At 43.5% G+C, this 24,927-nt stretch overlaps 1 protein-coding gene across 2 annotated transcripts in view; it reads left to right on the top strand.

Moving 5' to 3' along the window:
• ERC2 (ELKS/RAB6-interacting/CAST family member 2) overlaps nt 1-24,151 on the top strand; it is a 1,016,559-nt gene extending 992,408 nt beyond the window's left edge. Inside the window, exon 19 of one of the 2 annotated variants that reach the window (XR_004059350.1) lies at nt 21,185-24,148. The gene's annotated coding sequence lies outside the window, so the exon portion shown is untranslated. Of the gene's footprint in view, nt 1-21,184 lie in introns of both variants that reach the window. The other variant, XM_030938245.1, reaches the window with a different exon arrangement.
• The last annotated feature ends 776 nt before the right edge of the window (nt 24,152-24,927 follow it).

The raw sequence follows: 24,927 nt of genomic DNA, 5'->3' as shown, positions 1-24,927 counted from the left end.
ACCTGTCACTCCTCTGCACAACGTCAGACCAAGGGTAATGTGAGCTCCTTGAAAGAGGAACCCATTTTTTTCAGGGTGATTATAAATTTTTTTTTTTTTTTTGAGACAGAGTCTTGCTGTGTTGCCCAGGCTGGAGTGCAGTGGCTCGATCATGGCTCACTGCACGCTCTGCCTTCTGGGTTCACGCCATTCTCCTGCCTCAGCCTCCCAAGTAGCTGGGACTACAGGTGCCCGCCACCAACCCCAGCTAAGTTTTTGTATTTTTTAGTAGAGACGGGGTTTCACTGTGTTAGCCAGGATGGTCTTGATCTCCTGACCTTGTGATCCGCCCACCTCAGCCTCCCAAAGTGCTGGGATTACAGGCGCGAGCCACCGCGCCCGGGCAGGGTGATTATAAATTAAATATAAATGTAGGCTTAGGATCCTGGTGGACATTCTCCCAGGGAATTCTTTATCTTGCGTATATTTGCAAAATAACCTTTGTAAAGGTTAGGCTACTCTTGGAACTGAAATACAACTTGGAAGTTTAAAAATTCCAAGATATTTTGGGAATGTAATAATCCCGGTTCTCTTTCCTCTAAGATACACCCTCACTGACTTACTGTTTAAGGAGTCAAAACATGAACTGTGTTTCAAAGTCAATCCAGGAGCTCACTGGAAAATTGACTCACATTCATAGCAATATGCAGGGATGTCTTGGGTTCAGAATGTGGGTTAGCTAGAGTTTCCTTCAACTTTCAATAATTAAATGTTTATGATGGTTATGGTATGGCAGATATGGAGAGAAAAAGTCAAAGAATCCAAAGGTAGACTTGAAGGGTGGACATGCATTGATAGTAAATGAGACAGAATCCCAGGGCTGTGGCCTGGGGACTCCCATCTCCTGGAACTCAACATGTGGAAACAAAAGCCTATCAACTTCAAAGGTCAGGTCTGGTTTCTGCTTCATATGGCGGAATCCCCTACTTGACTGCAACCTTGGATTTAGCCTCTCTGAGATTCACTCTCTTCACCTTAAAAGATGTGGAAATTAAGATCTAAGTCAGCCGTTCTCAACCGGGAGCAACCCCATCCCCATATCCCTCCGCACCCCCAGGGACATTTGGCAAGGTCTGGAGACATTTTTCATTATCAAACTAGGGTACTACTGGCATCTGAGTGGGTGGAGGCCAGGGTTGTTGCTAAACATCCTGTAATTCATAGAGCAGACCCCCACAAGGAATTCTTCAATAAAGAATAATCTCAACAAGTCAGAAATGACTTGTCTTACAGAAAAGGACTAGACCTTGTTTATCCTTGTGTCTGTACCAGACAGTACCATACCTGCACGCAATGGATGCTCAAGAAATAGCTGTTGAACAAAGAAACATGAACATTTATGAATATATGAATGATCGATTATGCCTGCCTTGTGATAATGCTAAAATTTTTTTGTCAAATAGAGTATCTATGCACAGTTCCTGGCTCAGCACCCAGCACATAGTAGGTATTCAGTGAATGGCAGCTCATGATGATGCTGATAACATTTACCTGAATTTGCTTCATACTCGTTTTAAATAAGAATTCACTTGTTTTCATCCTTTGCCAAGATAATAGGCAGTCTGTGCAGGCAGAAAGCCCAGTGGGGCTTTTACAAATATTGGTTTACAAAGAATCTTTTTCATCTTGTATTTTCCAGATAGGTAAGCCAAGGGCCACTTGGTTGTGCCTTCATTTCCGCTCCCTCTGGCAGGCTGTTCCTAGGCAGGGTTTTGTTTCTCTAAAATTATTGTTTCATTGCTTTGTTGTTCTAAAGGAACCTGTTGGTTAATATTAATGCATTTTTATCTTGGACCATTTCCTTCCGGTTCTTTTTTCCAATCTGCTGTCATATTTTGCTTCATCCTTTTTAATATGAGTGCTGCTTGTGAAGCCCTTTCATGTACATATTACCCCTGATCCTCCAAGGAAGCCTGTGGGGTATTACCATCTTTATTGGACAGATAAGGAAACTGAGGCTCAGGACATTAAATCACGGCTGACGAGTGGCCTCTGACTCTACCCTGACTCTATCCTATTGCCTCCTCCTAGAATTTGAGATCTAGAAGAGATTGAGAGACAGAGGTCAGAAAAGGGGAGTTGACTGCCCAAACCCATGCAAGAAGTAGTGCCCAAGTCTCCTGATGCTTCCATCCTATATTTTTTAGCTCTTATTTTCTTCCCACCTATACCTGAGAATCATTTTGCAATTGAGTTTCTCATTCATTCATTCCAGGAGGAAGTATGGCATGCCTCTGTGCTCTGTTGTGATGTCATGGGAAGACTTCTGGGTTGGGGTTTTGCTCTGCTACTTATCACTGAAAAGCGTTTGCCTGAGTTGCTTCATTGCCCTAAACTTCAGATTCTCTTATCAGAAGTGGAGATGACAACCCTTGCCCTGTGTCACTGAGTTATCATGACGGTCAGTTGAGAACAATGTAATAGCAAGGGTTTGTGAACTGGAGTCTTCAGAGAATTTCACTACACTCTCTTCTCATCCTTTTCCCCAAGTCTAGAGCTGGCAAATATGAACACTTCTGTTACATTGGCACACAACTCCATGATAAAAATGATAGTCATATTGACTAATATTTATTGAGCCCTTAAGACTGTGAGGCACCCCACTAAGCACTAACATGTTTGGTCTACGCTATTTTTCTCAACATCTCTATGCAGCAGATATTTTCACTATCTCCGTCTGACAGATGTTGCAGTGGAGGCCCACAAAGGTGCAGTTTCTTGTTCAAGGTTGCACAGCTAATCATGGGCTAAGCCACAATTGGACTCAAATTCAGTTGGATTAAAGAGCCCAAGGTCTTCATTCATTCACTGATTCATTTATGAAGAACCTCTTAGTGCCAGGCACTGTGCTAGGTACTGAATAGCCATGCAGATGCTTCCTGACTCTCCTGCCCCATCCAGGCCAGAACTGGGGTGGCCAGGATATCTCTTCCTCCCAAAGGATGTGTGGAGACACGTGTGCTCCTGCTGGCCTGCAGACCCATCAGCTGTGTCAGCTGGAGTCCTGGGAAGAGGATGACATTGCTGCTTCCAGCTGGGAACAGCTGATCAGCACCAAGGGAGGGCCAGGAGGCTTTGGCCGAGCTTCATGAGGAAGTCCAACCCCAGAAGCAGCACAAGCACAGTGATTGTGCACCAAGGCCCTGTGAAGACCCTGGCCCAGGGACGAGTTCCCTCATGCTTCCTGTGATGCTGCCTGCCAGAGCCTACTGTTTGGGACTTTTGTCTCTCCTGGCTCATCTTCAGGGGTTTCCTCAGGACAGGGTTACTTCATGGCCAATTGAAATCTCTGAAAAAACCTGTTGGGGCTTTCATAGTGCAAACACAACTGTTGCCTGTGGACAAATATTGACTTTTGGTGCTAACTCTCTCACGGACGGACGACCACCCTTGGGAGAGCCACGACATAGGCCTTTGAGCACGAGTTGCTCAATCAGGTCAAAGGGAGACAGAGGCAAGATGAGATGCTTCTTCGATCTCAGATGACCCTCTCACAAATGGACCCCGATGATCTCAGCACCAAAGCTGCCTGGAGTTTCAGTTTTGTTGGGAGCAGTGCAGCAAGACTCCACCATGACTCCTGTATTAGTTTCCTAGGGGTTCAATAACAAACTACTACAAACTGGCTGGCTTAAAAAAACAGAAATTTATTCTCTCATGGTTCTGGAGACCATAAGTCCAAAATCAAGGTGATGGCAAGGTCATTCCCTCTTCGAAGGCTCTAGAGGAGGACTCTTCCTTGCCTCTTCCCAGCTTCTGGTGGTTGCTGGCACCCTTAACATTCCTTGGTTTATAGATGCATCGCTCCTCTCTCTGCCTCCATCACCCCATGGCCTTCTCCCTGTATGTATTCTGTGTGTCTCTGTGTCCAATTTTTCCTCTTCTAAGAACAGTAGTCGGCCGGGTGCGGTGGCTCAAGCCTGTAATCCCAGCACTTTGGGAGGCCGAGACGGGCGGATCACGAGGTCAGGAGATCAAGACCATCCTGGCTAACACGGTGAAACCCCGTCTCTACTAAAAATACAAAAAAACTAGCCGGGCGAGGTGGCGGGCGCCTGTAGTCCCAGCTACTCGGGAGGCTGAGGCAGGAGAATGGCGTAAACCCGGGAGGCGGAGCTTGCAGTGAGCTGAGATCTGGCCACTGCACTCCAGTCCGGGCGACAGAGCGAGACTCCGCCTCAAAAAAAAAAAAAAAAAAAAGAACAGTAGTCATTGGATTAAGGCCTACCCTTATTCAGTATAACCTTACCTTTATTCAAATATATCTGCAAAGACCCTATGTCCAAACAAGGTCACATTCACAGTTACTAGGGGTTAGGACTTGAAAATATCTTTTTAGGAGACAGAGTTCAACCGACACCACCCAAGGAATTGTTCTTCCCTTAAGGAAAGGTTATGTAGTCCCCAGCTGCCTCCATCCAGCTTCCACTTTGCCCTGAAGTCACACATCTGGCCAGGTCACTCTCCCTCCATGGTGTCCCACTGCCTGAAGGCAGCATCTAGTCTCTTTAATGTGGCCATAAAGTCCCGCCTGATGGGGGACTGGCCTTGCTTGTCTCTCTGCCCTGACTCTTCCACTTCCCCGCTTCCCGTTCCATGTTGTGTCCTTGGTGCTTGAGGTTCACTGGGTCAGTTTGGCCTAGCTCTATTTCAGGCCTTACCACATGCTGCTCTCTCCTCAGATAGCTCCTTTCTTCCCTCTTCCACTGGGTAGCTCCTACTCACCACCCCTCACATCTCAACCTGGAAGTCATCTTCTGTGAGGAATGTTTGCTGGCCCTCTCTGACACCATACAAGGTGTTTCGGGGTGTCTTGGGCCCCGATGAACTCACACATCACATTGTATTTCAGTTGTCTTCTTACCCGTCTGTGCCCCTGACCTGGCTGCAAATCTCCCAGATTAGGGTTTATGTCCTACTCCCCCTCAAATCTCCAGTCCTGGCCCATGGCTGGCAAAAATGATTGTTTGTTGAATTGAGGAACTGAATGAATGCATGAATGAATGAGAAAATAAGCAAAAATTATAACTGTATCCCAGCCACCTTCCTAATTTTGTGAAAATTAAAGGAAATTCTTCTGCCTTTCTGCTCATGACACCCTACCATTGAATTCAACACAAGCAAATATTCAGAGACATGATGCTTTAGAAATTGTTAGTGTGCCAGGGTTTGGTCAGGACTGAGGATAAACCATGAGGGTAGTTCCTGGAGGAGTCTTGATTTGTCATCAGGAATGTCCAGCCTTGGGCCATCAGCACTAACGATGACCAATGTGGTACCAGTGGCCATCTTTTGAGTTTTCAGCTCCATTTCCTTTCTCTATAAAGGTGGAAGGCACCCAAAAATATGGATAAACTCAGCTAATTTCTTCTGCTTTGGCACATGTAGCTTTTTTGCATGATTGAACACCTCAGCCCACTGAAGAATAAAAACTGTAATTCCTCTCTCTCTTTTTTCATTGTGTTTAGCCAAAACAAGCTGTGAAAGAATGTAAAATATATCATTTTGTTGGCACCCGTTCACAAGTGAGTCAGTGAGCTTGCTCACATTTAAAACTAAAATTGGATTTTAACCTTCCAAAAATTTATGACAACTGCTCCTTCTTGTGGCTTAAATGTTGACATATAATTAATTTAGGATTTCTTCCCAAGGCTTCTTGTCCGGGTTTGTACCTGCCACAGAAATATCCTTGAAAGTTTATCTAACAGCTGGAGCCATGAGAAAAAAAAAGAAACCACTGGAGTTTTGTAAAACAGGGTGGGCTATGCCAACAGGAAGAGCCCAAGAGAAAGTGCGAGGCTGCCAACGTGGCTGGCTCGGAGGTGTCCCAGGTCGGAGACAGGGAATTTGCAGTTTTGGGGAAGCTTGGGGTTCCTTCTACCACTGTTCCTTCCTGGCCCCTGTGATGTGTTCTCTCTTTACTCTGCATACATCTTTTCATGAAGATGACCAAGCCCATACCTAACCTGGGCATGAACATCCCACTCTGGTTATTTCTGCACTCAGGATCAAGCTGACCCTATTGCCCTCTGCTGTATATGGGCTAGTACAGAGGGAGAGATAATAAGGACTACTTCTCATTGCACTCCTGTTATATGCCAGCCATTAGTAAGGGAGAGTTCATTTTGTTTTATGTTCTCAACCACCTGGAGAGGTTAGAGTTACTATCTTCACTTTGGAGATGAGAAACCTGAGCTCAGAGAGGTTAAATGACTTACCTGCAGTCAGCAAAATGGAAAGGGGAAGGAGTAATAGGTAGTCCATATATATGAAGCTCCTATTAGGCCCTGTCTCAGGCCTTTATGTTTAGTGCTTATGGCAACAACAAATTATCTAGTCCAAAATGTAGTGCTGAGGTTGAAAATCACTGCTGCAGAAGCATTTAGGGCTATTCCTGGCACATAGTCAGCATTTGATAAATGTGTGTTACCATCAATGAACTTAGCTCTCTTCTTCATCTACTTCAATATTTATTGCATGCCCACTGTGTGACAGGCACACAAGAAACACTTCACTGAGCAAGACGCACACAGCCTGTCCTCCTGAAGGCAGCCTAGGATGCAGTCAGGCATTAATCAGATCCTAACACAAATGTCTGATGCCAGGGCTGCCCAGAGCAGGAGTGCATACAGGGAGAGGGGGGAGAAATTGTCAGGACAGTGTTTGTCAAGAAGATTTGACCAGGAATGGAAGTCGGAAGGCTCCCCTGAAGAAGTGGCATTGAAGCTGATATCCAAGGATCAGCAGAAGGCAGCCAGGTAAAGGATGATGGGGAAAGTGCCCAAGTGAGAGGGAACATCTATGCAAAAGCTCTGAAGGAAGACCCAGCCATCTACCTCCTCCAGCAGTAGGAATCTCTGTTCATGGCTTGGCACCCCTGATCAGGAATTTCATACATCTCTGCAGAGCTTTGCAATGCATCTCTTTTCATACATCTCTGCAGAGCTTTGCAATATCACCTAGCTCCCTATCACCTAGCTCCCAAGGAAGTTCTCCATAGCAAAGCTGAGGCCTCTGGAATATCCATGGGTCTTCCAGGGGACTCTGTGGTCCTGCTGCATTGGGCTTTGGCAGTGGCTTCAACGGTGCCCCCAGAACCCACTGGCATCATGCCTCAGGTGACCACTTTGTCATGCCCCAGCCCCTTGGTCTCTGGCCCAAGTCTGCCCAAAGGCATTTCCTAGCCTTCAGTCATGGATGCCAACCAGCCTTAGAGGAGTTAAGCCTGACCCCTGCCTGCCAGGACTTTGGGATTTAACAGGGAAACTTCCAGCCAGTTCACATATTATGAAAACACATTTTCCTCTCTTTAATCTTCAGAGTGACCAGTGACAAAAGCAGCACACAAATTCCCTCTCAGGGTACCTCCACATCTAAGTTGGAAACATGTATGATAGCTGGAAGCCCCATAACAGAGGGGAGAATGGGCCCATCTGAAAGGTCCATTGTTACAGCTCTCCCAGTTACACATGGAGACAGTTACAGAGTTCACTTATATCCCTGAGTGGGAGCTGGAGATGGGAGACCAAGGGTTTCAGCCCTGGGCCCTTGTGCTTCATGCAGACCTACAAGGGCAGGCTTTGGCATGGGATTTAAATATAAGTTCAAACTGGAGAGATATCTGCTTTTTGGCACTGTGCAAATGTGACTGGCCTCAGATTCCCACTGAAATAACCTCTGCTTGCTTTTCTCAAACTCCTCATTCTTTGGAGGAGGATATTATTGTTTTCCTTTAAGGTGGTCTGGTGGGCAAGGGGCCTCCTGAGCAAATGCTGTGCATGTGTGCATTTGCAGGGATTGATTGCAATTCTGAAAACATCCAATTCATCTGTTTCTCAAAACCTACACCATGGAAAATACATAATGGATACTCACTTGGGACCTAGCATTATCAAACACATCCTTGGACGTGAGAACCTTTGATAGTCCTGCCCCTACCCCCACACGTAGCACAAGAGCAGTGACACTGTAGACACTCCAAAAACCTTACTCTGTAGCACCCCAGCCAGTTCTCCTGCTAGCCAAGCAATTCTACTCAACATAAAGACGTTATATGATGTGGGAACCAGAATGTCAGCTACAATGCCAATGGCCTGGCCCAGGTGTCCCAGAAAGGTGCCATTTTGTTTATACTGCACTAAAAATTGTTGGACAAAACAGCTTTAGATTAAATAGAAACCTTATAGATTAGACGGCAAGTTCTACCAGTATCGATGGATTTCATGTCAAGTTTTCCCCAGTCCTTTCAAAGTGTTACCTATGAAAGGAAAAGGGCAGGAAGGCAAGATTCTATGTATGGAGATAGAGGAGGGGGAGTAACTGAGCACCACACTTCTTGGCCATCGCTGGGGGGGCTCTAATTTGGAGGAAGTCAAGCCTTGGAAGTATACTTTGCCTGTAAAGGCATACCTTCCCTCAATAAACTTTTTAGCATCCCCACTCTTTCAAAGACAACTTGGACCCCAAAGCCCTCATGCAGCCAGAAGACATGTGAATATCCCATCAGTTTCATAGAAGCAATAGATTGGAATCCTCCCGATAGTTCACTCAATTTCAGAATGATAAATGATCAATCATTGCATTCCTCCTAAATGAAATTTAGATGTCAAGATATATTGCTTGAGGTTTCTGAATGGGATTTATGCAGTTGAATTTCCAGGAGAAAATGTATTGCTTTAGTGTGACAGGGAAAGAGAGACATTCTGGATCTTTGTTAAGGCAAAACATTTGACAGTCAGGAAAAATGCTTTGGACATGTTAATTTTTTTCATATTTAAAAGTGATTAATCATCTCATATACCATGAAGCCAGAAGACCATAATGCAAACTCATGGAGGGGAAGGAGGATGCCTGTGGCTTCAAAAGTGGAGGCCTTCAAAAGTGTGCCTTCAAAAGTGGAGGCTTTTGAAGGAGGCTCTAGGTGAGCTTGTGTTGGGAAACAAAAATTAATGACTGAAAATCAATTTGAAAGCACAGAGTCTGGACAAAACCCTAGGAATGCATGAAAATCCACAGTTACTTGTCAATTACTGCAGTGCATAATAAGAAGTCCTTCTCTTCCAGTATATATGCATACACCACAGTAGATGCGACTTCCTTGGAAAGTCTTTCCAACTTTCCTGTCAGACCAAGTCGGGGTCCCAGTGTGCTCCTGCAAGCTGGGGATTTGATGTCCTACTGTGCAAGGATCACACCACTGCCTCACCACCTACTAGCTATAGGATTAATAGATGGTAGGGCAGTGGTGTGACTCTTGCACACGAGGACAAGTGTAACCACTCTACACCTGTTTCTGGAGCTGTATGATGGGTTAATAATGACAACCTCTTCAGATGTTGTCTTCTGGATGTTGTAAAACTAGTGTCTGTGTTCAGCGAATGTTGGCAGGCCATTCTCATCTCTTTTACTTAGCATGACTTTAAATAGTCACATCTTCTGTTTAATGATTTGTTGAATATAATGTCTGGCATGCTTATGAGAGGTGCATTCCATGAAGTCAGAGCTAGTGGCTGTCTTGTTCAGCCACATGGCCTTAGTACTTAGCATGGTTCCTGGTAAATGCTAAAAAAAAGTTGTGGAAGAGGGGAACAGATGGAGGAAGGGTGGGAAGGAAAGGAGAAAGGAAGGAAGGATTCCTGTAGTTTTCATAAAAAACATAGCTTGAAGACAATATAAAATCCAGACTGAATTTGCTTTTGTATCTCATTTAAGAACCCACTTCACTTTCAACTCTGCAGACCAAAATGAGGTAGCATTCTTCCTGTTCCTTTGTTTGCAGGTGAGGATTAGGGCCCAGAGAGGCAGAATATCTTTAAAAGGCCTGACTTCACCCAGCTGGTTGCTGGCTTATGTTTACGTTTCCCTTTTCCCTTCCCCCCTACCAAAGATGGTCCCCTCCCCCAAGAGAAGGCTATTTCCTTTTGTTGCGGGGAAACTCTGAATTGATGATTGCTTAGAAAACACAAAGAAGTGTGTAGCAAGTTGAAATTAAAAAACAGTTCATGAAAAGCAAAACTCCATTTAGCCCCAATCTGCCAAGAAATAAATAGTTTAAAAAATGAATTTCAGATCACTGACAATGATGACTGTGTTTATGGCAGTGGGGTTGTCTGTCTTCAGCAGGCCATCCTTGCAGGCATGCACCCAGCATTTAGAAATTAAACAAAAACACATTGAACTTGCTGCATTAGCTGTTGCCACATTGGAACGCTAATGGGTTTAGTGACCACAACCGACCCAGGCCAGCATGTGTCAACAGCCAAAGGACCAACCTCAGTCACTGTGCTTTGCCCAAGTTGTTACAAGCTTAATTCTTTGCAGCTTACTTTTCCTGCTGTTTTGGCCTCTCCCCCACCATGTCTTAGAAAGTGTAGCCCCAGCCCAGCCTCACATAGCAAGGCCATGGGGTTCTGGCAAGATGTCTGAAGACGCAGGCACCTCAGCCTCTTGGGTCTCATGAGCAGTTACATGAGGGCTCAGCCTCCCCTCTTCTTTAGCCAGTCACTTCTATTAGGCATTCTGGAAACGGCTCAGTCTGAAGCAAATGCAGAGAGCCTCTTGATGAGCTACCCACCTGGAAAAGTGGAGTCTTCCTCTCTCTCTTCTTCTCCAAGAAAGTATGCTGAATAGCATTTCACCTCCAAGGTGGTTTCTTTGCACCACAGGCAAGCCTTCAGCCCTGACTGAGAAACAAGGTCAAATGCCTCCATTTTTGCACAGCTGAATCAAGCCTGGGTTGTAGGATCTTGGCGGTGAAGAGGTTAAATCGCTCAAAAGGCTGGATCTGTGGTTTCCTGCCCACACTTGCTCTGGCCTAAGGCAGTGCTTGCTGTTTGGGGAGGGGGAAAGGGAGGTCTCGCCTGGACCCAGGTGGCCGACAGGCAAACCATGTTATTAAGAAGCAGGGATCGCAAAACCTTGATCTTCAAACGAGACCCCTAATTAGTCACCAGCCCAAGAGTAAATGGCATTCCACCTCAGTAAGGCGGGAAAGGCGCCTTCAAATCCTGGAGACTAATTGCCATTATTGGCTCTATGAAGATCCTGTTGTAAACACTTGTCATTGGAGCCACTTCTGGTCAGTAAACTTGAGATATCAAATTGTTCCTTCATGTTTCGAATTCTACACAATGCCTCTTTGGCTCCTTTTCTAGAATGGGGCATCTCTTTCCCAAACATGACAGCTTTCTTAGCATCCAGTTTAGGGAGATGTCTTCCTGTGACTTGTATATGCTATGGCAGGCTCATCTTAGAACCAAATTCTTTTCAGTAAGGAGCTTTTTAACAATGTTTTACTTTATTTTCATTGGAATTTGAAAATGCCATCTCAAAAATAAGATAACAGGGCTCATGATCATGAAGATAATGGAGCTTATGTTTGGAGCACCTCAGGTACGCTGACTTTTCCAAGGCCCTGGGAGGTGCCCCAATGAAGTGTTCACAAGGCCATATATTTTTATCAAGCTTGAAATAGTCAATTATTTATATATTATTTTTCTTCAAGAAGGCCTCCAAAATGGTATGAACTTTAGGCCACACAAAACCAAGATGTGTTCCACAGTATTCAAGGTGTGTTTCTACCCTTTCGGATCATGTCTTCTTGTTGCTTCTACAGATAAGTCTTTTCTCTCTGTTCTTAGAAATTTTTTTTCTTTTTTTTCTTTTTTCTTTTTCTTTTCTTTTTTTTTTTGAGACAGAGTCTCACTGTCTCCCAGGCTGAAGTGCAGTGGTGCGATCTCGGCTCACTGCAACCTCCATCTCCTGGGTTCAAACAATTCTCATGCCTCACCCTCCTGAGTATCTGGGATTACAGGCGCCCGCCACCACGCCCGGCTAATATTTTTATTTTTAGTAGAGACAGGGTTTTGCCATGTTGGCCAGGCTGGTCTCGAACTCCTGAGCTCAGGCAATCTGTCCACCTTGCCCTCCAAAAGTGCTAGGATTACAGGTGAGACCACCATGCCTGGCTGACTTTTTGTTTCTTGAGCTTGTTTTGGCATTTGTGAAGGGTAGGGTAAACTTTTCCAGGCCACATACAGGGTGCAGGTTTTTGTCTAATTTTATTCTTTCTTTCTTTCTTCCTTTCTTTCCTTTCTTTTCTTTTCTTTTCTTTTCTTTTCTTTTCTTTTCTTTTCTTTTCTTTTCTTTTCTTTTCTTTTCTTTCTTTCTTTCTTCCCTCCCTCCCTCCCTCCCCCCTTCCTTCCTTCCTTCCTTCCTTCCTTCCTTCTTTCTTTCTTTCTTTTTTTTTTTTTTTTTGAGACTGGGTCTCACTCTGTCACCCAGGCTGGGGTGCAGTGGCATAATCATGGCTTACTGCAGCCTTGACCTCCTGGGCTCAATCAATCCTCCCACCTCAGCCTCACAAGTAGCTGGGACTGCAGGCACCTGTCACGACACCCGGGTAATTTTTTGTATTCCTTGTAAAGATGAGGTTTTGTCATGTTTCCCAGGCTGGTCTCAAACTTCTGGGCAGCGATCCACCCTCCTCAGCCTCCCAAAGCTCTGGGATTACAGGCATGAGCCACGATGCCCAACCTAAATTTACTCTTAACTAGGAGAATGTTTCCAGAGATTGGGACCAAGAGATCCTGGATCCATCTGCTTCAAGGGCAGCCTAGATAATATCAAACCCAGATGGCAGAAGAGATCAACCTAAGGAAGTTTGGGAGCCATGGGAATTTGAGCTGGTCCCAGGGTCTCAGGACCACTGGGATTCTATTATTGGGACACTTTCATGGTAGTAAGTACTAAATATGTCAGTGTGTGAGAGAGAAAGGGAGGAAGAAAGTAGTAAATCATTTCTGAATATTTCTTGGAAATGGTGAGTTTTTCATTCACCTTTAACACTGACTTTTAGCCAGCATCAATGGGCCCTGAGATGAGGTATTCCACATTAACACCCACAGCGAGGCATGCCGCAGGGCCACGTGTCAGATGATGTCAAGTACCCCCTTTTTCAGGGAGCTGAGCTTCATAACTGTTTCTTCAGCAAGCTAAGGAGTCACTATTACTCAGCAATAATTCCTTTGTGTGAACAGTTTAGGGCAGGACAGGGGGTAGGAGTTCTAGACACAGGCTTAGGATATTTGCTCATAGGATTCCATTGTCTCTGTGATGAAAGCCACGGTTTTCCCTCTGCCGGTAACCTAATAACCTCAGGCAGCTCAGAGAGCAGAGGTCCTGGCGCTACCCAAGTGGGGTTCTCCAGGATGGCTCGGACATCCCCCTCTTTCCAGAGTGCAGGTGTTCTGTTTGTTGGACCAGCCCCCATCTCTGATGTCAGTAGTGGCACCCGTAAAGATTCCCAAAGCCTTCTTTTAACCTGTCTGTTTCACTGATTTCAGATGTTAGAAATTGTATTCCAAACCTTTGGTTATTTTAACTAGTTCAGAAAAGAAAGACTATCATTAGTTTTGACAACAAACAAAACCAGTTTTTGTTCTATCAGTTATGTTTAAAAGATTCCAATTTCAAACTAAACACAATGTGTGGTTATTCTGTCAGCGATTTATATAGCCACCAGGGCGCCACATTTACACACTGCATACATCATTTTATTTTTAAAATGTACTTAATGAACTTTTTTTTCTTTTCTAGTAACTACTTCATTGCCTTAAATGAATGCATTCCAATAGAATTTGTAACAAATGACCACTTTGTGTTTGCATTAATGCCAAACACGTTTAACAAATTTTTAACAAGGAACCCTGGCAAAACGCCAAACTCCTAGAGGGACACTGAAGGAATGCTATAAATTTAAACTAGATTTCACCTTTTCACTTAACTCAGCAAGTGTCTTAGGTGTCTCGCTATCTCAGGATTGTAGCATTTCTATTTTTATGTCAGATAAGTTGCACATTTTCATTATTTTTATTATTGAGGTTGTACCTATTTCCACAGGACTTTTAAATCTATGCAGCTATTTCTGAAATAGTATGAAAGCAGCTTAGAAATTAATCTTTATTTCTCCAAAAGTGTTCGTATCTTACATAGGTTGGTAGATGCATGTATGCATATACTGTACATGTCTACCAACATATCACTGTTTAAAACAGCACAGTCAACCAATTGTGTACAACATATAGGCCAGTGGTTGTCAACTCGGACAATTTTATCCCCCAGGGATATGTGACCATGTCCCAAGACATTTTTGATTGCATAACTGGGAGAGGGGCAATGCTACTGGCTTCTAGTGGGCAGTAGCTTGGGATGCTGCTAAACATCCTACCATGCACAGGGCAGCCCCCACAGCAAAGAATTATCCAGCCCCACATGGCCGCAGTGCCGAGATGGAGAAACCTTGGAGCAGAGTGACGGGGCAATGCTACTGGCTTCTAGTGGGCAGTAGCTTGGGATGCTGCTAAACATCCTACCATGCACAGGGCAGCCCCCACAGCAAAGAATTATCCAGCCCCACATGGCCGCAGTGCCGAGATGGAGAAACCTTGGAGCAGAGTGACAAAGACCTTTAGCCATAGGCAGTCTCTGCAGTTAAAGGAGGTATTCTTTTGAGGAAAAACAACCAAATGAATTTCTATTCAACCAATGCTCTAAAAAGTACCTAGAATACCTAATGCTTGTGTTGAATGGCAGATATCTGATTTTTTATTTCACTGCTTTCTGCCCTTGAGAAGACAAAAGCCCAAAATGTAGACTAGGGTGGTGCTGGGGCTGGCTGGTGGCTAGAGTATATGCAAGACCAGCTGACTCGTGCCTGGTTCTGCCAGTGGGGAGAAGGCCATGGCTGGGCACTGGGAACGGTCTCCCAGACAAGGCTGATTGAAGGTAGGAAGAGCATATCCAGGAGATAGTTTTAGGTGTTCTGTGAACAACCACTTTTACGTTAATAGCCATGCAATTAGCATAGTGCATATTAGACAGATAATGGTTCTATTATGGTAGCAAAATAAATATTTCTTTAAAAAGGAAACATTTAAGTTTTTGATAATTTTTTTTGTTTGTTTTTTGTTTGTTTGGCTTTTTTGAGACAGAGTCTTACTCTGTCACCCAGGCTGGAGTGTAGTGACACAATCTTGGCTCACTGCAATCTCTACCTCCACCTCCCTGGTTCAAGCGATTCTCCTGCCTCAGCTTCCCCAGTAGCTGGGATTACAGGTGCCCGCCACTACGCCTGGCTAATTTTTGTATTTTTAGTGGAGACGGGGTTTCGCCATGTTGGCTAGACTGGTCTTGAACTCCTGGCCTCAAGTGATCTGCCCGCCTCACCTCCCAAAGTGCTGGGATTACAGGCGTGAGCCACTGTACCCGGCCAGTTTTTAGATAATTAAAAAAAAAAAAAATTAGTTACATATCACAGGTATTGTGGAGAGGTTACAAAAATGGGAAAAGTAGAACACAAAAGACAGGTTTAAGAAATCCTTGCCTCAAGGAGTCTGTGGTCTCTGGAGAGAATGGTCGCTGGAGTCCAAAAGACATGGATTCGAATGAGGCCCCAGGCAGCTGGGGAATGTTACCAAAAGCATCCAGTTCTTCTAAGCTTTCGTTTCCTCATCTGCATGAGGGGCATTAACCAACTGCATCAGTACCTCAGTGCTATCAAGCTGGTTTTAGATAGTTAATGCAAAACACAGAGCGTGGTGGCAGATAGTATGCACCAAATGGTAGCTGGTAATAATTCTGATCACAATAATAACGACAAAAATAAATCCTACGGAGACATAGCAGTCTGTGCTGCCATTTTGATGTACACAGCCTATATTCATTTGAATCCCTTCATTTAAAACATTATGGGTGAGTTATACCCCGTGCACAGAAACCAAAGATGAAATACTAAGTCCCTCCATTGCCTTCTCCCAGCAAACTCCCTCATCCCTAACAGCAGTTTGCAATTCTGAGCACAGGGCTGGCCCGGCCCACCCCCATCCCAGCCCCCAGCCCTTTGGGTTCTGAAGTGTTACATTTTATTGCCCCGTGGAGCTGTAGGAGTCCACTCTCAAGGTAAAATGTTGCTCTCCACTCATATTTTTGAATTATGGTTTCAAGGTGGTTGCTTCTATCAAGAAAATTAAATGATTTAACATAATTTGTTGCCACTTTGATCACAACAATAATAAATAAATCTTCATGAGGAAAACGGGAAACCCATTCCACTCCGTGTTTAAAGATGTTAAGTAATAACACAGATGTAGTTATAGTTTTTTTTTTTTTTCTTTTTTGTTTTTTTTTTTTGTTTTTTTTTTTTTTTTTTTTTTTTAAGCAGAAACGACTCTATTGGGTTTTCCTGTGAGCAGAGTGGCTTCATGGAGCTGTTCTGCAGGATGCCCGCTGCCCCCAGAAGGAGCAGCTCTTCTCCTCCAACCGTTGTTAATTAGTCTATCAGGGGCTTGCCTTTTCTGTGGGCACCACGTGCAGCGTGTTAGGGGCATCTGAAGCTGTCGTGAATGGGTGTCTGTTTTTGTACCTGGGGGCACACTGCACACATTTGGAAAGCACATGGAACATAATGGACATTAACCCAGATGTCAAAAATAGCCTGCGTTTTACTACTGTTATTAAACAGTTTCCCCTTTAACCCCTCCGTGTTTACCAAAGACCCCTTTCTCCCAGCCTGTTTCTGCAAATCACTACTGAAAGGGCAGGAGAAGAAAGCCATAATCGGGCAGGTGTCTTTATTCCAAAGAAAAACAGTCTGAAGGAATATTTGTGAGACACCACACGTTTATAGCCTGCTCTCCCTGGGGCGTTTGTCCTGGAGCGGAATCTTACTGCTGTGCTAGGTCACCCACCCCGCCCCTCACACCCCCACACCTAGAACCAAGTCAAGAGCAGCAGTCCCACCCAATCCTGGTTTCTCCCCACAAAGAAAATAGCTTTATATTTTAGTATGATACTATTTATATATTCTTAGGTTTAAAAATTCCAAAAAGCACACACAAAAAAAAGTCTGAAGGAGAAAATTTTAATGGCTAGATGTTGTAGCTCAGGCCTGTAGTCCCAGCTACTTGGGAGGCTGAGGCAGGAGAATCGCTTGAACCAGGGGGACAGAGGTTGCAGTGAGCTGAGATTGCGCCACTGCACTCCAACCTGGGCAACAGAGAGAGACTCCATCTCAAAAAATAAAAATAAAAATTAAATAAAGGGGAAAAATTTAAAAACACCACCCAGAGATAAATATTAATAATATTCTAATGTATACACTTGCAAATGTTTATGTATATGTTGATGCAAAAATGAGATGGAGCTATGCATATAAAATGGTAATCTGCTTTTTCCACTGAAAAGTTGTGGATGGACATCTTTTCCCATCAAAAGAAAATAAAGATTGATATCATAATTGTCATCAGTCACTTAATAAATCTTAAGCATCCCTATCACAGTTCCCCGTTCCTTTTCTTCATGGTGCAAATGTTTAAATTCTCATTCATTTGTTGATCTGTGTGTCTATTTGTTTCTGTCTTCCTCCCTAAGAATACAGGCTCCATGAAGGCATGGACCTTGTCTGCTTTTCTCACTATTATATTCCTGGCACCAAGCACATTGCCTGACCCAGAGAGGTGCTAGTCTTCTATTGCTCCAAAACAAATTACCATAAACATGTTGGTGAAAATAGCACCCATTTATTAGCTCACAGTTTTGTACATAGGTCAGAAGCCCAGATGGGCTCAACTGGGTTCTCTGCTTAGGCTCTCGTAAAGCTAAAGTCAAAGTGGACTTAGCTGGACTTCAATCTGAAGACTCCAGGAAGCATCCACCTTCAAGCTCCTTCGGTTTGTTGGCAGAATTCATTTCCTCGTGGTTGTAGGTCTGTGGTCCCTGTTCCCTTGCTGACAGTCACCTGGGTGCCATTCTCACATCGTATAGGAAGCTCTCAGGTCCTTGCCCCTGGCTCACTCCATCACAGCACAGCTCACTCCATCACAGCACCAATCCCTCTGGTTTCAAATTTCTCTAACTTTCTCTTCTGCTACAGCAAATAAACATCTCTGCTATTAAAGGGCTTCTGTCATTAAATTAGGTCCACTCAGATAATCACCCTTTTTAAAAATTTTTATTTTTTATTTTAGACAAGGTCTCATTCTGTCACCCAGGCTAAAGTGGCACAATCACGGCTTACTGCAGCCTCAACCTCCCCAGCTCAGTTGATCCTCCCACCTCAGCCTCTCAAGTAGCTGGGACCACAGGCACATCCACCACACCCAGCTAATTTTTAACTTTTTTCGTGGAGATGATGGGTTTTCGCCATGTTGCCCAGGCTATTCTCCAATTTCTGGGCTCAGAAGATCCGCCCACCTCAGCCTCACAAAGTGCTGGGATTATAGGCATGTGCCACCTCTCCCAGCTGATAATCTCCCTTTAGACTAATTTGAAGTCAACTGATTAGTAACTACATCGTAAGGTAACTTTATATAAACATGGTCTGACACCTTCTCACTCCCTGTGCCAGCCATTAGGATAGGGAATCTTGGGTAGGGAGTAGATTTAAGGATTTTGCTACCTGAGGTGCTCTCTAAACTGGTAGGCTGGGCTTAGTGGCTCATTCCTGTAATCCCAGCACTTTGGGAGACTGAGGCAGGTGGATCACTTGAGCCCAGGAGTTTGAGACGAGCCTGGGCAACATAGTGAGAACTCATCTCTATAAAAAAATACAAAAATTAGCCAGACATGGTGGCATGTGCCTGTAGTCCTAGCTCCTTGGGGCGTTGAGCTAGGAGGATTGCTTGATTTCAGAAGGCCGAGGCTGCTGTGAGCCATGATCACACCACTGCACTCCAGCCTGGGTGACAGAGCAAGACCCTGCCTCAAAATAAAAGATATATATGTATATACACATACACACATACACTCTAGCGGATGTACAAGTCTAGAAAATTCATCAGAAGGGGACCCTGCAGTATATGTGAGACTTCCCACTCTATATCACACCTAAGAGGGTCAAGAAAGGCTTCTTGGGAAGACATGACATCCAAGCTGAAACTGAAGAATAAACAGGGATCAATCAGATAAAGAGCTGGTGTAAATGCATGTTAGATAGAAAGACACACTTGTGAGATGGGAAGAAAATAAATTTTTAGGGCTGCAGAAGCAAGCTCAGCTTCGGTGGAACATTCTTCTTCGGTGGAACACAAGAGTGGAATGTCAGGGGTAAGTACAGGACTGCAGAGAGGCCAGATGGGGCCTCGCCAGTATGGCCTGGAGTCCATTAGTCCTGCATCCTAAGGGCAATGGGATTAAAAACAGAATTGTAAACAGGGGTTGTAAACTGTAAAAGGGAATGCACTATGGAGTGGATGTCACCATACTGCTCTTGGCTGCTGCGTTGAAAGTGCGGTGCTGTAAGAGGAAGCTGGAGAAGGGTGAGGGCTGCTGTGACTGTCCAGGTGAGGGAGGACTGGCCAGGGATCATCTCACAGTGGGTGGCAGCCCAGATTGGCTCATTGCTGGAAGCCAGGATTCATTTATTATTATTATTTTTTAAAGCATATGCTTCTTTGCCCCCTCCCCCCAAGGGATCATCTGCATTTCCAAATGCTGGCGGCGTCACCTGAGGTTACCTTGTTGTTTTTCTTTTTTTCCTTAAAGCCGTTTAAGCCTCCTAGTGAATGGATTGTTTGATTGAAAGAATGACTACACTTTTTGAGAATTCTCTTCTCTCCAGCATAAACCATACCCAAAAGCAGTATGCTGCAATTGTGGGGCATTGTATTCTGCCTTGTGACCTGTTGCCCAGCTGGAAATCTTTCTCACAACTGAATAAATGATTGTTCTTTGCTACTTTATCTTGGAAAAACATCAAGGACATCAGACATTCACTGTAATTATTTTTCACTCATTTCCCCGTCTGCAAAAAAAAAAAAAAAAAAAAAAAGACTGGTGCATTTGAATACTACTTAGGGTTTCTCTTTACCTTTTAATCATGTGGCCTTTTAATATATTGGTCAGCCCTTTAAAAGGATGATTAAGAAATGCTTAATGCACAAAAGAATTAGAGCTATGCACAGCTCATGAAACAGAAAGCGTGCTCTGACTTACAATTTTCATACAAAGTTTGCAGAGAGTTTATGTGCCAGAATGAGTAATATGATCTGCTCTAGGAACTCCCTAACTTTCTGGCTCTGCAAAAGTCATTTTTTTACCCCGATTCAAGTTTCTTAACCAGAAGGGTTACACCAAACTCCTCAGAGTATGAATTAGCAGAGTTCATCCAAGCCACATATTTCATTTGCACTACTTAATGATGGCTTGAAATAGCTGCCTACCTGTGCAGACACTGGGATCTTTGGCATTCTTGTTAGTCGGCGTGACTTGAAACATGCTGCATATCAACCACCAAATGAGACAGCTCAGGATATGTGTACAAGTGACTTGTGTGTACACGAGGGCGTGTGTGTATGTTTGATCTTTCCTCTCCCTGCCGTATTTCCCAGATAGCTGAGCTCATGTGGCTGGAAACCCTGAAGCACTCACAGGCCATATGTGAATGGTAATGGCACAGGCACACAAAGTTGAGCCTCAGCAGGGAAGGAAGTCCTCATCTGAAGCAGTAGTGTGGGATGGACCCCTCTTCTCACCCATTGCACTATTGCTTCCCAGGATGCAGTTGTATCCACACTCAGGGCCCCTCACTGGGACAGTGAGAAACCTTGGGGTGCTCCTGGATACCTGTTTCCCAGGGCAGTAAATAGACAAATGGATGACTGTCGCATTTATGTTTGGTTGGTTTTTAAGTGAATGCTAAGTTCTCTGATAGCTTAACCATCTTTAATTCTTTAATGTCTATAAAATCAAGTTAAAAAATAATTTAAAAACGTCGTCATTGTAGAAAAGTGTAGAGAGAATGAAAGTTGACATATAGTCTGATTATGTGGAAATAATCACTGGAACATTTTGGCATACTTCCCTTCAATTTCCTTTTTTGTGTATCAAGAGACATTCGTACATATATGTGACATATTTTGAAAGAGGCCTCTTCTCAGATGCACTTGCAGGACATAGTTTATCTTTCTGTTTACTTTGTCCTTCCTCTGTGTTTCTTCCCCTTACCCCCTCCCCACTCCCACCCAACCCCAACCATTGAGAGTGGTGGAGAGGCGTGCAGGGGTAAAGAGTGGGAAACTTTCTGCCAGGATTATCTCAGATATTGTTGCCAGTTTCTTCTCCTGCTAAATTATGTGCCTTCTTGTTGCAGCTATCAGAAGGGCTGAATAAAGGGAACATGCAGCTCTGCAGCAATATTCTGATAATCTATTGCAGTGAGGCTCACATCACTGTCCACCACCACCTGGAGCGGCTCATCAGAACTGAAGGGGAGTTTTCACTTACATTATTGAGCGTGATTCTGTTCTACTTGATATTTCCTTCATCACCTCATGTCATTTCTCATGGATTTGGATATGATGGAAAGGAAGAATGCACAGGAGGAGAAAAGTGACAGCTCCTCCATTTTTGTCGGGATGCGGGCATTTTGAATGTGATCATCTTTGCTGAATGTCATTATTTGATAACATTTTGTTTATGTTACTTAAACATCATTGGATAAATTTGAACTCCATGGGATTTTAACTGTGGATTCAGCTTCTGTTGGACAACTAGCCTCATCTCCAGTATCCTGCTGGTTCAGTCTAATTGGGCATTCCTAATGCATTAGATTATCAAAAAGTGTAAATTCGCTGTGAGTGAGTGGTGTTGGCAGTGCTTGTATACCATGATGCATGGAGTGTTTGATAAAGAAACAAAAAACACCAAAAATTGCGAGCCTTTACCCTCCTCTATTTCTTTAATCTGTTGTTTGAAGAACCGCATTTTGAGGGTGTAACCAGTAGTTACCTCTGGGCCAGGTTGGAAATGAAATCAATTTTTTAAACCACTAATACTTGCCAAGAAATCGCCTTATGAGAACATGGTGTGTGTCTCTGACAATGCATGGCACATCTAAATTGATCACTCATAATTTTATCTACCCCGTCATGTACTGGAGAGTGGCAAAAGCCTGAGGCACCTGCATCTCTCTAGTCCCTGTGTTCTGCACATCCCCATGGCGGGGACGCCACCAAGCCTCAGACTCTTTCCATCCCGGTACATGCAGGTCTCCATGAAGAAGCTGGGACTCATTCACATTTCAAGATCCAAATGCTGTGCAAACAGTGTAAGCTTAGATTTTCTGTAAATGAAGGGTCATTTCTCTTTTTTTTTCTTTTAAAGAAAATGTGTCTGCAACATGGATTCCAAAGCATTTCAGCATCAAACATGAAAACATTGATGAATGAGGAACAATCACAAAAACTGTGTCTCTGTATATAGCTCTACACAACATGTATGTGGATACAGTCATTATTTAAAGCACATGCCAGGGAAAAAGACCAAATTTAGAGGTCTTTTACATACAGTGATATGGTACTAAGGAGAATTAAACTCCTACTGCTTCCTCTGAATATTAAGGAACAATTAAAATTGTTATAACTTCATAAAACTCATGACTGAGTCTGGCAAACATGTGCAACTCTTGTATTGCTCCATTTTCTTGTCAATGGAAGAAACCCTTCCACATGTATGCAAGTGGGAGATGAAAACCTGCATTTTTAAAGGACAAACAGTGAATTTAAGCATGAGTGGCCTTAATAAATGTAGTTGTCTTTCTTTGCTGCTGTGGAAAGGATTCTAAACAGATGTCCCTGAAGTCTTGCATTGAATTTAGTCATTCTTATTACTTTTTTAAATGTTGGTGCAATTAACTCTGGACCTCTCTTGTGAGCCATAGAGATATTTAAAAGACAAACACCTTATTTGTCGGGGAAGATGAAACTGTCCCTGAGTTGCACCATTCTTTCTTGGTGCATTCGCGGTTAAGATACTCAAGCAGGTTTCTTGCTTCTGGCTTTGTTCTTGTCATCAGTAAGTATAACCAACTATGTAATGCTTACGTGTTGCATAAACAATCCAAATGCATTCATGTTTTAAAAAAGTTTGTCCTTTAACTATCAGAGGGATCTAGGTCTTGGTTAGAGAAGTAAGCAGAGTTCTTTGCAAGCTTATTTAGCACATTTTGACACAATGTTGCACTGAAAACCCAGGCCACAAATGCGTCCCAGTGAACAGTTTGAATGTCCTCAAAAAGTGGTCCTCACTGCCTCCTACAACCAGGTCTTGACCTGAACTCTGCAACTGAATACTTGAAGTAGGAAGTAGGAAATCCAGTAGGGAAAATGGGTCCTTGGAACAGAAAAAAAAAACAACCAACCCATGTATAGCTAGCTATTTCTATGTATGTGCCAATTTTGTCACAACTCTTGTTTGGAGGGATCATTTTCTGCCCAACTTTCATTGGTTAAAAGTAATATTGATCTTACCTTTATGGGGGCACATCATTTAGTCCGTTAAAATTTAAATTCTCTCTAACATAACAACCTTTCCCATTTCATGTAATATTCTCTGATGTTTGGGGGTTACCAAAAATATCCCTTTTTCACATATTAAGAATAGTCTCTGGGTTTACAACAAACACTGTGATGTTGGGAAGCTATTTCCTTTGCACGAACTTTAGCAGGTTTCCTTCTAATTATAACATAGTTGAAAAAAGAAGTTTGGGCTAACATTTAGGAGAAGTTGGTCTTTGTGCAAAAGCAGGCTTGTACTTGATACCCCATTTGATTTTGATGTACAGTCTCAATTTTGTATTTAATGATTTTTGTGTATCCAGTATGCACATTAGCAGCGTGTCAACTTTCATTTGAAAGTGGGTTTCAATTTACTTTTTAAACAGTGTTTATGACGAGACCTCAAATGTGTTGACATAAGCTCTATCTGCAATGTTTTTGTGTAGAGTGGCGATTGAATGCTGCCGAGGGTCAGTGTATCTAATTCCCCGAGACCCTCGTTTGATAGTGCTTCTTGTAATATTTCTTCAAGTGAGTGGCATGTGGGTTGTGATATTGACCATGTGATTATGGACATCGATATGAAAAATAAATAAATAAAACTAAGGAACCCTGGAAACTACCAGTGGGCATGTATTAGCCAGTCATTGTAACCTCGTGTCTAGTAGAACAATGTACAAGGTATGTACAGTTCATAAATTTGTTATCATGTGTATGAGAAGTACTTTGTGCTGATCGCCTTATTTATATTCATCAAATAAACCTCGTTTCTTTCTGAAGTGAGTTCATTCTATCTCTAATAAATGCTCCAATTGTGCAGTTTCTAATATATTGAGGGTCATGGATCCCCATTTGAAGAACCCTATGGACTTAAGTAAAAAGGGAAGTTACTGGCTCATTTAACTGGAAAGGTGAAGACATAAGTCTTCCTTTATGTACATATGAACCTAGAGGTTCAAATTAGAAAATCAGAAGTTCAAATTAGGAAATTTAAGTTACTGGCATTGTCTCCCTTCTTCCTTCCTTTCTTCTTTCCTTTCTCTTTTTACCTTTCTCTTCCTCACTCTCTCAATCTCTTCCTCTATCTCTCCTGATCCCTCCCTCTCTTCTTCCTTCCCATCTTTTGTGTCTTCCCTTTTTCTCCCTTTTCTTGTCTCTCCCTCCCTCTCCCCTTCTTCTCCCTTTCCTCTGCTTCTTCTCTCCCTGTTTCCTTCTGCACTTTCTATTGGGTTGGCTTTGGACTCTGGTAAGCTCTCTCCACTTGATTGTGAAGATGACTTCCAACAGCTTTGAGTAGTTTTGATTTTTAGAGGCGAGCCTTTCTCTCTTTGAGCTACATCTACATCTGTCCCCTAAACGGACACTTGGTGGTTCTTTTTTGGATTATGTGCACAATTACCTTTTTCAAGGCCATGTGATTGACAGCCTCACTGGTGGGGGTAGGGGGAGCAATTTCCAACCGGGAAAAATGGATTCTATTCTAGAAGAGAGGGACAAGAAAGCTGGGCAGGCAAAAATACTAGCTAGCCCTGCCACCACTTGGATACACACACAATCG

The sequence above is a fragment of the Rhinopithecus roxellana genome, chromosome 1 (genome assembly GCF_007565055.1).
Source record: "Rhinopithecus roxellana isolate Shanxi Qingling chromosome 1, ASM756505v1, whole genome shotgun sequence".
NCBI lineage: Eukaryota > Metazoa > Chordata > Mammalia > Primates > Cercopithecidae > Rhinopithecus > Rhinopithecus roxellana.
The sequence above is the reverse complement of the archived record's forward strand: the minus strand, read 5'-3'. Positions and strand labels throughout refer to the sequence as shown.